Source organism: Cephus cinctus, unplaced genomic scaffold (assembly GCF_000341935.2).
Source record: "Cephus cinctus unplaced genomic scaffold, Ccin1 Ccin1_scaffold1878, whole genome shotgun sequence".
Taxonomy (NCBI): domain Eukaryota; kingdom Metazoa; phylum Arthropoda; class Insecta; order Hymenoptera; family Cephidae; genus Cephus; species Cephus cinctus.
Genome location: NW_014334042.1, coordinates 111,372 through 118,467, shown reverse-complemented (window position 1 = coordinate 118,467; position 7,096 = coordinate 111,372). Strand labels below are relative to the sequence as shown.

The 7,096-nt window shown below is 44.7% G+C and overlaps 1 protein-coding gene across 3 annotated transcripts in view; it reads left to right on the top strand.

The window, feature by feature from the left end:
• LOC107273916 (peroxidasin) overlaps positions 1 to 7,096 on the top strand; it is a 129,841-nt gene that overhangs the window by 23,621 nt on the left and 99,124 nt on the right. The gene's annotated exons all lie outside the window — the stretch shown is intronic.

Genomic DNA, 7,096 nt, shown 5'->3' with positions numbered 1-7,096 from the left:
GGGGGGGGGGGGGGGGGGGGGGGGTAGGAGGGGGGATTAACCAACCCCTGTCAACTTTACATTGGTTCGTGAGCTTCGGTCCAGGATCGAAGACAGATCTAACAAGGGTGGAGAATATTATTGGTATTATAGAGGGAGATGGAGAAACCGGTAAAGCCCAGCTGGCAACAGAGAAAAGAGACTCGTACCCGAGGACGTTTCAAAGGGATGGAGCGAGAGAGAGAGAGAGAGGGAGCGAGTGCCCAGGAAGTGAAATAGAGGGAGAGAGCAAAAGAGATGGAGGACACGCCTGCCCTAGTTCGATTTTAAACTTTTAATAAAAGGTCCTCGAGGTGATGGAAGGTCCTGGCTTGGAAGCTTTATGGCGCCATTCTCCTGGTAACCGCTCGTTCCTTGCCTCTCGTCCTTAATCCGAATTCTTTTTTTCTTCCTTCTGTATTCCCTTTTCATCCCAATTCGTCCCTTCTGTATACCGCCCCCCTTCAACCCCCTCCCCCGCCCACCGCTCGTCTTCCTTATTCGGCCCGGATAACTCGAACTCGAGAAATCAAGGGAGGCCTTTGGATTTTCCTGGTCGTTAGCTCGATGATCCCACGACGTCGTTAACTCGACGCTTAGCGTCGCGACGCGGGATTCCTCCCAACTGTATACGGTTTGTTCCACCAGTCGGAGCGAGATAGCCTTCATGTAGGGCGAATCAAGGGAAACGGAGATGAGAATATCAGACAGTGAGAATGAGGCTGCTGGTACCCGACGGTGCAAGAGAGAGAGAGAGACAGAGATGGAACAAGACCGAAATGATTGATCGACCTGAACCAGACTATCGCGAACCTCGGATTCTCTATGAATTGAGCTTTCGGAAGCTTTCGATGCCTGCAAACGAAGCTCGTTGCTATGGAAGCTTACGGGTATGGCTTCTAAAGCGCTACCGTGTCGCGTCTCCGCCTTACACACGTATATACCTAGTGCTTTTGCCCGATGTAGAACGATGCCCACGTGCGTTAGGGACTCGTGCTTACGTTTGCTGTTGGAGTTGGTACTCCCGTGTCTGGATATCCTGGTATCCGCGTATCTGGACCCGCGTTAGGATTCACGTGCACGGATAAGGTTGGTACCTACTGGATAATCTACACCGGTGTATCAGCCAGTAGCGAATAATGCATATTTACCTTTTACCCACAAAGCTCTTTTGACTTGACAAAGGAACCTCATCTAACCTTCTTTCTATGGCCCCAACGGTTTCCTGAATCTGCTTCAGGGACCACTGGGACTAAGGGTGGGAGTGGGCGCGGAGGTGTCTGGGGTTGTTACTGGTTATTTAGCGTATTAGGTTGGTAGGTCGAAGAGATCGGAGGATCTGTAAAGGTAAGAGGGTAGGAGACACTTGCCTAAGCCACAGGCGCTTCACTCGGGGGAATGATGGTGACGTGGGGTTGGTAAGCGGGGGGGTCGAGTTGGGATTGGGGCATTGCAAACCGTTACGGTCACTTAATTCGAAATTGCCGGTTACTTGCTCCATTACGAAACGGCCACGCTGCAGTCTTTTTTTACGGTACCTTTTAAACCACCCTTTATACTTACCCTCGCTTCTCTTCCCTCTTGGTATGTCTGCATTGGGCTTGGGTGGGCTGTGGATAGGCGCTAACGGAGTCCTGTGACTATCCGAGTGTGACCGATGCGAATTCTACCCTTTAATTATGGGACACTCATCGTTCTGTGCCCTTATCATCATCTTCGTACCCCAGCGGAATCTGTTTAATCGCTCGAAAGATACCTTTCTCCAAATTGTGACGTATCAAACGCTAATTGCCAGATACCAACGAGATTTTACGGCTTAAGCCCGCCCCTCTTGTAGGCGATCAGCTTTATTTCGGACATTCTCGAGTTTGGAACGTTCGTGTTTGGACGGGGGTCAAAGTGGGGCGAAGGGGCTATGGTCTGTAACCAACTCTTGTAAACTGTGTTTAGAGGAGGGCGCTTTCGGTTTTCGGTATCCACCGTGTATACGGGCAATCCCAACGCACTGTAGGGTTATTCTCGGCTGGCTATTTACGTCTGATCCCATCCTGGCTTAGTCCACTAATTAATCGTCACTTTAGTTTTCCAGGGATTTAAATGGAACGCAGGGGGTTGTACTAGGGCAGCATCGTGGATGATGATCGTGGTACAGTGTTAAGGGGTGGTTTTTTTACGGTCAAAAATAATGCACTAATTTTACGGGCTATGCGTGGTTAACTGTCGGTGTTTTGATTGAGGAGAAAGTTTTCCACCCACCGTTCCCTTCCCAAAAAAAAAATGTTACGAATTTTTAGAAATTTTAGTTTCTTTCTAGGTTTTTTTTTTTCGTTTACCCAGGTTAGAGGGTTGGCTTGCGTTGATTTTATCGTTGCGGGGTGGTTCCGACACTTTTTCTTGCGGCTGATCGTCAGCCGGGGAACAGTATGGATGACGTAACCGGAATGGTAATTGTTATTGGAATCGTTAGCACATCGCCGGGAATCTCTACACGTTCTCTCACTCCCTTTTCAGGGCCAACCACTTCTTCTCTGACGGACGTGTTTGCGATTAACAATTCTATCGGCTTTGCATACTGCATCGAGTAAGGGTGGCTCGATTCAAATGGGGGTGATTAATGAATTTAAACCGCCCCTTGTATCTGGCCTTTGTGTCTACCTATTTCAATGTCCTTCGGTAACGTTCCTGAACGACCAGTCTCACAGTCCATTTCGTGAGATGCTGGGGTTAGCGAGTCTGGCCATTTCGTACGGTACCACGCGTCCTTGATCGTGATCTATGGATCTAAAGGTTGTCTAGAACTTTATATGCGATTTTCCTATTTTTTTTTTTGCGAATACTTTCTAACAGTGCGAATTCACGTTTCAATTCGCAAGCACAGGACTTTTCATGGGGGGATATTTTCCTCTGGGTTATTTGTAGAATTTCAATTAATAAAATAATGGCAGGTACGGTCTCGTAAGAATTTTCGTACCTTCGTTTACGTGGTACGACCTAACCTTGCTGATACTTTTTTTCACTACCCCCGCAAATATCTGGCTTTCTTTTACTTGACGTTATCTTTAAAATCAATATTCAGTTGCCTAATAACGCGTGCGTCACATTTCCACCTTTTCCGTCATGCGACGTACGTGTCCTGAAATCCTTGCATTAATTTAACAAAAAGGTATGGCTTGGAGAACGAATGGGGAAGGGAAAAAAATATATGTACAGAGTCAGAGAGGCAGGAACGAAATACGGAATCGTACTGTAGCAAAATTTTCGTATTACCAGGTCAGAGCGACATTGCTTTTACCAGACGCTCTCCAGGACGCACGTTCAATTAATTTAATTGCGCACCAGGTATACCGATAACTTTCAACGTCCCGACACTCGATGAGTCGCAGCTACCGATGCTGCCACGACCCCTCGTCGATATTGCGGCGAGCCGCATTACATCCTGCCGCCACGATGTGACACGTACTTTATGGTTGTGTAGAACACGTACTGGCCAGCTTGTAACGCACTTGTTCCATGGTAACTAATGTTATCTAGCCAATCGGCCAATCCTCATTTTAAACTCGACCCCTGTAGGCTTTTGCGCTAGTTTCACGTCCACGGGAGAGGTTGGAGGTCGTAGTCACGTGTCTTTGGTAAATATATATCGGGCTTGCATATTTAGACAGGAGAATTCGAAATGTCATTAACCTAGCTGGCCTTTCGTGAAAAAAAAAAGAAAAAGGTGAGCTGCTCGTGCAGAGCAATGTGTAATTATGAAATTTTTTAAAATTATTACCCCAGCTGACAATACTTGTTTGGAGCACTCGATTCTAGTTGAATCTCTCGTTTATTTTGTAATTTAATAAAATCCCCTGTTGCAGCTTTGCGACGCTTCGGGAATCCGTTTCCAAGAAGGATCTCCGGTTGGAATTCCTGCTGTTCGACGTGGAATCAATTCCTGTGGAATTTATCGTTACTCTTCGGAATTTATTGGTGTCCCTTTATCGGAGAACAAAGGGACGCGTCGATTTTCTTGGATCGTTAGTCTCAGAAGACTAATGCACTCCTTTGGTTATGTTCCATGTTAAAAATCCCGCGTCGCTGCGATATCGCGTTCAGGCCGTGTGCTATTGCAAATCCCGATGCGAGCGCCCCAAGCGGAGCGCGAGTGAGTCGCGTGTGCGCTAGGACCGAGAGGACTATTGAGAACCGAGCGCGAGAAGGCCGACGTAGATAGAGCACGCGAGAACGAGCAAGCGCGTGTGTGCGTTGATACGAAAAACGTTTGTAAAGTGCGGGAGATAGAAGAGAGAGAGAGCTTTTATAGAAAAAAATATATAGTGCAATCCAATATATCAAGAGTGCGCTCGCCCGGCCTAACCTGACTGGAAATTCCTGCTGGACGAGAGCCTCAATCGAGTGATGCCCATTCGCTCACAGACCCAATTGGACTTAAATGCGAATTTGTGCCCCGGAACGATCTTCCATCGGTCATTTAACGATATTGTAGGCTATCCTTATCTGGCGGAGCCTTTCCAAACATTTAATGCTCTGTTCAGTCGGACGATATATCCACTAGCCTACCTAGCCTCCGAAGTTTGAACATTCCACCCTATCCTAATCTTACCTAACAGAATCTTGAGTAAACTAATGTAAAACCACATACAATGTACTATGATAATAAGATATCGTTCGGACCTAATTCTATTCCATCTATTTAAAACTGGAGAGAATTTTCAGTGAAATGTGATTTCCGTCCAATTGGGACTGTGGGCAAGTGGGTCCCCTCTCATAACCTTATGCCAGAGTTCATGCATCTATTCTAATAACCCAACACGTGGATTACTTAATCGGTCGGTACCGTAAAAACTGAATAATTTTTTATTAATTTTTTTTAAACTTTGATTCACATATATACCATATACATATGTAAGTTCACGATGAAGTCGTCTGGCAGCAACGATTTTCCAAGCAAAGCTGTTCATTGCGAACGCGATAAATCTTGGTTTTAAATATGCTAGAGCCACTTCACCGGTTCCCACTCGTATTGCACCTAGGTCAAAGCTACCCTTATTTTTTTCAGCGAAACTGGCACGTGCACCCTTCATCGAGGACTTGTAAAATCGTCAAGCGTGTTATTTCCAAAGGGAGTTGGCTTCACGAAATGCTTCTGGCCATATCATGAAAATTTTACATTGCAAATTTTTCATCTCTCTCGGATAGCATTTTGCCTGTGATTCGGTGCTTTAGGTACGAAAAGATTTATCGATGCGATAAGAGATTTTTGAAAGAAAAAAATTTTCCGCAATACGATATATCGATCGTAGATATCTGCGACAATTTTTTTTTTTCCCCACGAATGTAGTACACGTGGGAAACATTTATACTTTTTTTTTCTCTGTTTCTCTCTATTTCACTTTATCCACGTGGAATAAAAATTCACTCTGTATCTCGCTGGACCTCTCATCCAGCATTCCTAGAGCGCGAATTGTGTTTTCTCGAATAACACAAGTCTGGTTGCGAATTCTGTAACTCTTTTCTCCTCTCTTGTCCTTTTTCTACCTCCCTCCCTCTCGCCCTTCTTCTTTTTCTCTTTTTCTCCGCGTCGTTCTGCTCCTCCGACTCCTTCCGCAACTGCGGACAATATTTCGGGCAGTTCGATCAACCTGCTTCTATTGCTATTCCTGTTCCTGTACGTATCCTCTGTGTACAGCTCGTGCTTCTGTGTCACGAGTTTCCATGAATGCGATATCGTTTTCCCGATTCTGACGATAACTCTGCAGCCACCCTGTATAGTTATTGCGAAGAGTTCCTGCGCCTGGACGCTCACCGTCCTCACCCAACGGAGTTCAGAGTATTTATTCTTCGAATTTCTCTGGTTTCAAATTGCTTGGTTATTTGTTTGGGTACGTCGCAGATACGCTGATCGGATGCTGGTTAAAAAAAATTTTGGAAAATTTGAAAAATTAAAATATTGCAGTTTTCCCATTTTTTTTTTTTTGGTTAAAAGGTGCTACGATCTATGTACTCCCTATTTACGCGTATCTCGTACAGTCGGGAAACGTTATGGCTGCGAAAGATAGTTTCGGTCAAGACGCAGCAGCAATTTCCGGTGTTCGCATAAATTCGCATTACGTCGGCGCGCGTCGGCTTTCAACTTTCATTTAACCGGCTTTAGTTGTAACGGCGTTAGGACAAGCCTTTGCTCAATTACTGCGTCGCTAGTTGGAAATGAACTTTCGCCATTTATGTTCGTTCGCTCAGCGAGTCTTGATCTCCCTTGGGAATATAAAGAGTATCGAAAATTCGATCGCTCGAATGAGCTGTAGAAAAATTTGTAAAATTCCAATAAAATTTGGACTCAGTTACGTCTAAGTTGCTTAAATTTTATGTTGCGTATCGAATATGTCAAAGTTATATAAATACGATACGGGGCTCGCTGGATCGTTAAATATATTTTTTAAATATTATTTATCTCATTCACAAATTTGAAAAAAACGAATATTTATTTTTCCCCGGGAAAAAGTCATAGGTGGAATATAGTAAAAAATATATTTTTTGCTATATGCCAGGTATGTTATGTATACCCAAAATGTATAGTGTACGTAATATAGTAATATATACTCTTTACGCATACAAGAGAAATATAATGCGGTAGTAATTGTATATTCAAGACGTGCATAATGTATTATACCATTTTTTTATATTTCACTTATATGACTTTACCGTGGGGGTTGAAAAAGTCACGCAACTGAAATATCCAGTAAGTAACGTTGAGAAAATTTCGAGGTGAACGTCGAGGTAGGTTCCTCGGCCACTGTACGTATTCGCACCGACATACGTGCACACCTAGCAGAGTCCACGGGTTTATGTATCGTGAGTCTGCGGAACTGGAAATGGATTGTGGGTAAAGCTGGCAACAATTTCCCGGACGCAGGAGTAACATCGGGTACGACATTTTCGTTAAACTCAGTGTGGCCAAATCGAATCACGTGGATTTCGCGTTAACAATCTTTTGTTTGACTTTGCGCTCCTCGGCGCTGATTCACTTCGACGAACGAACTTTTCGACTTCGTTAGGATAAACCCCCCTTTTCGCCCCC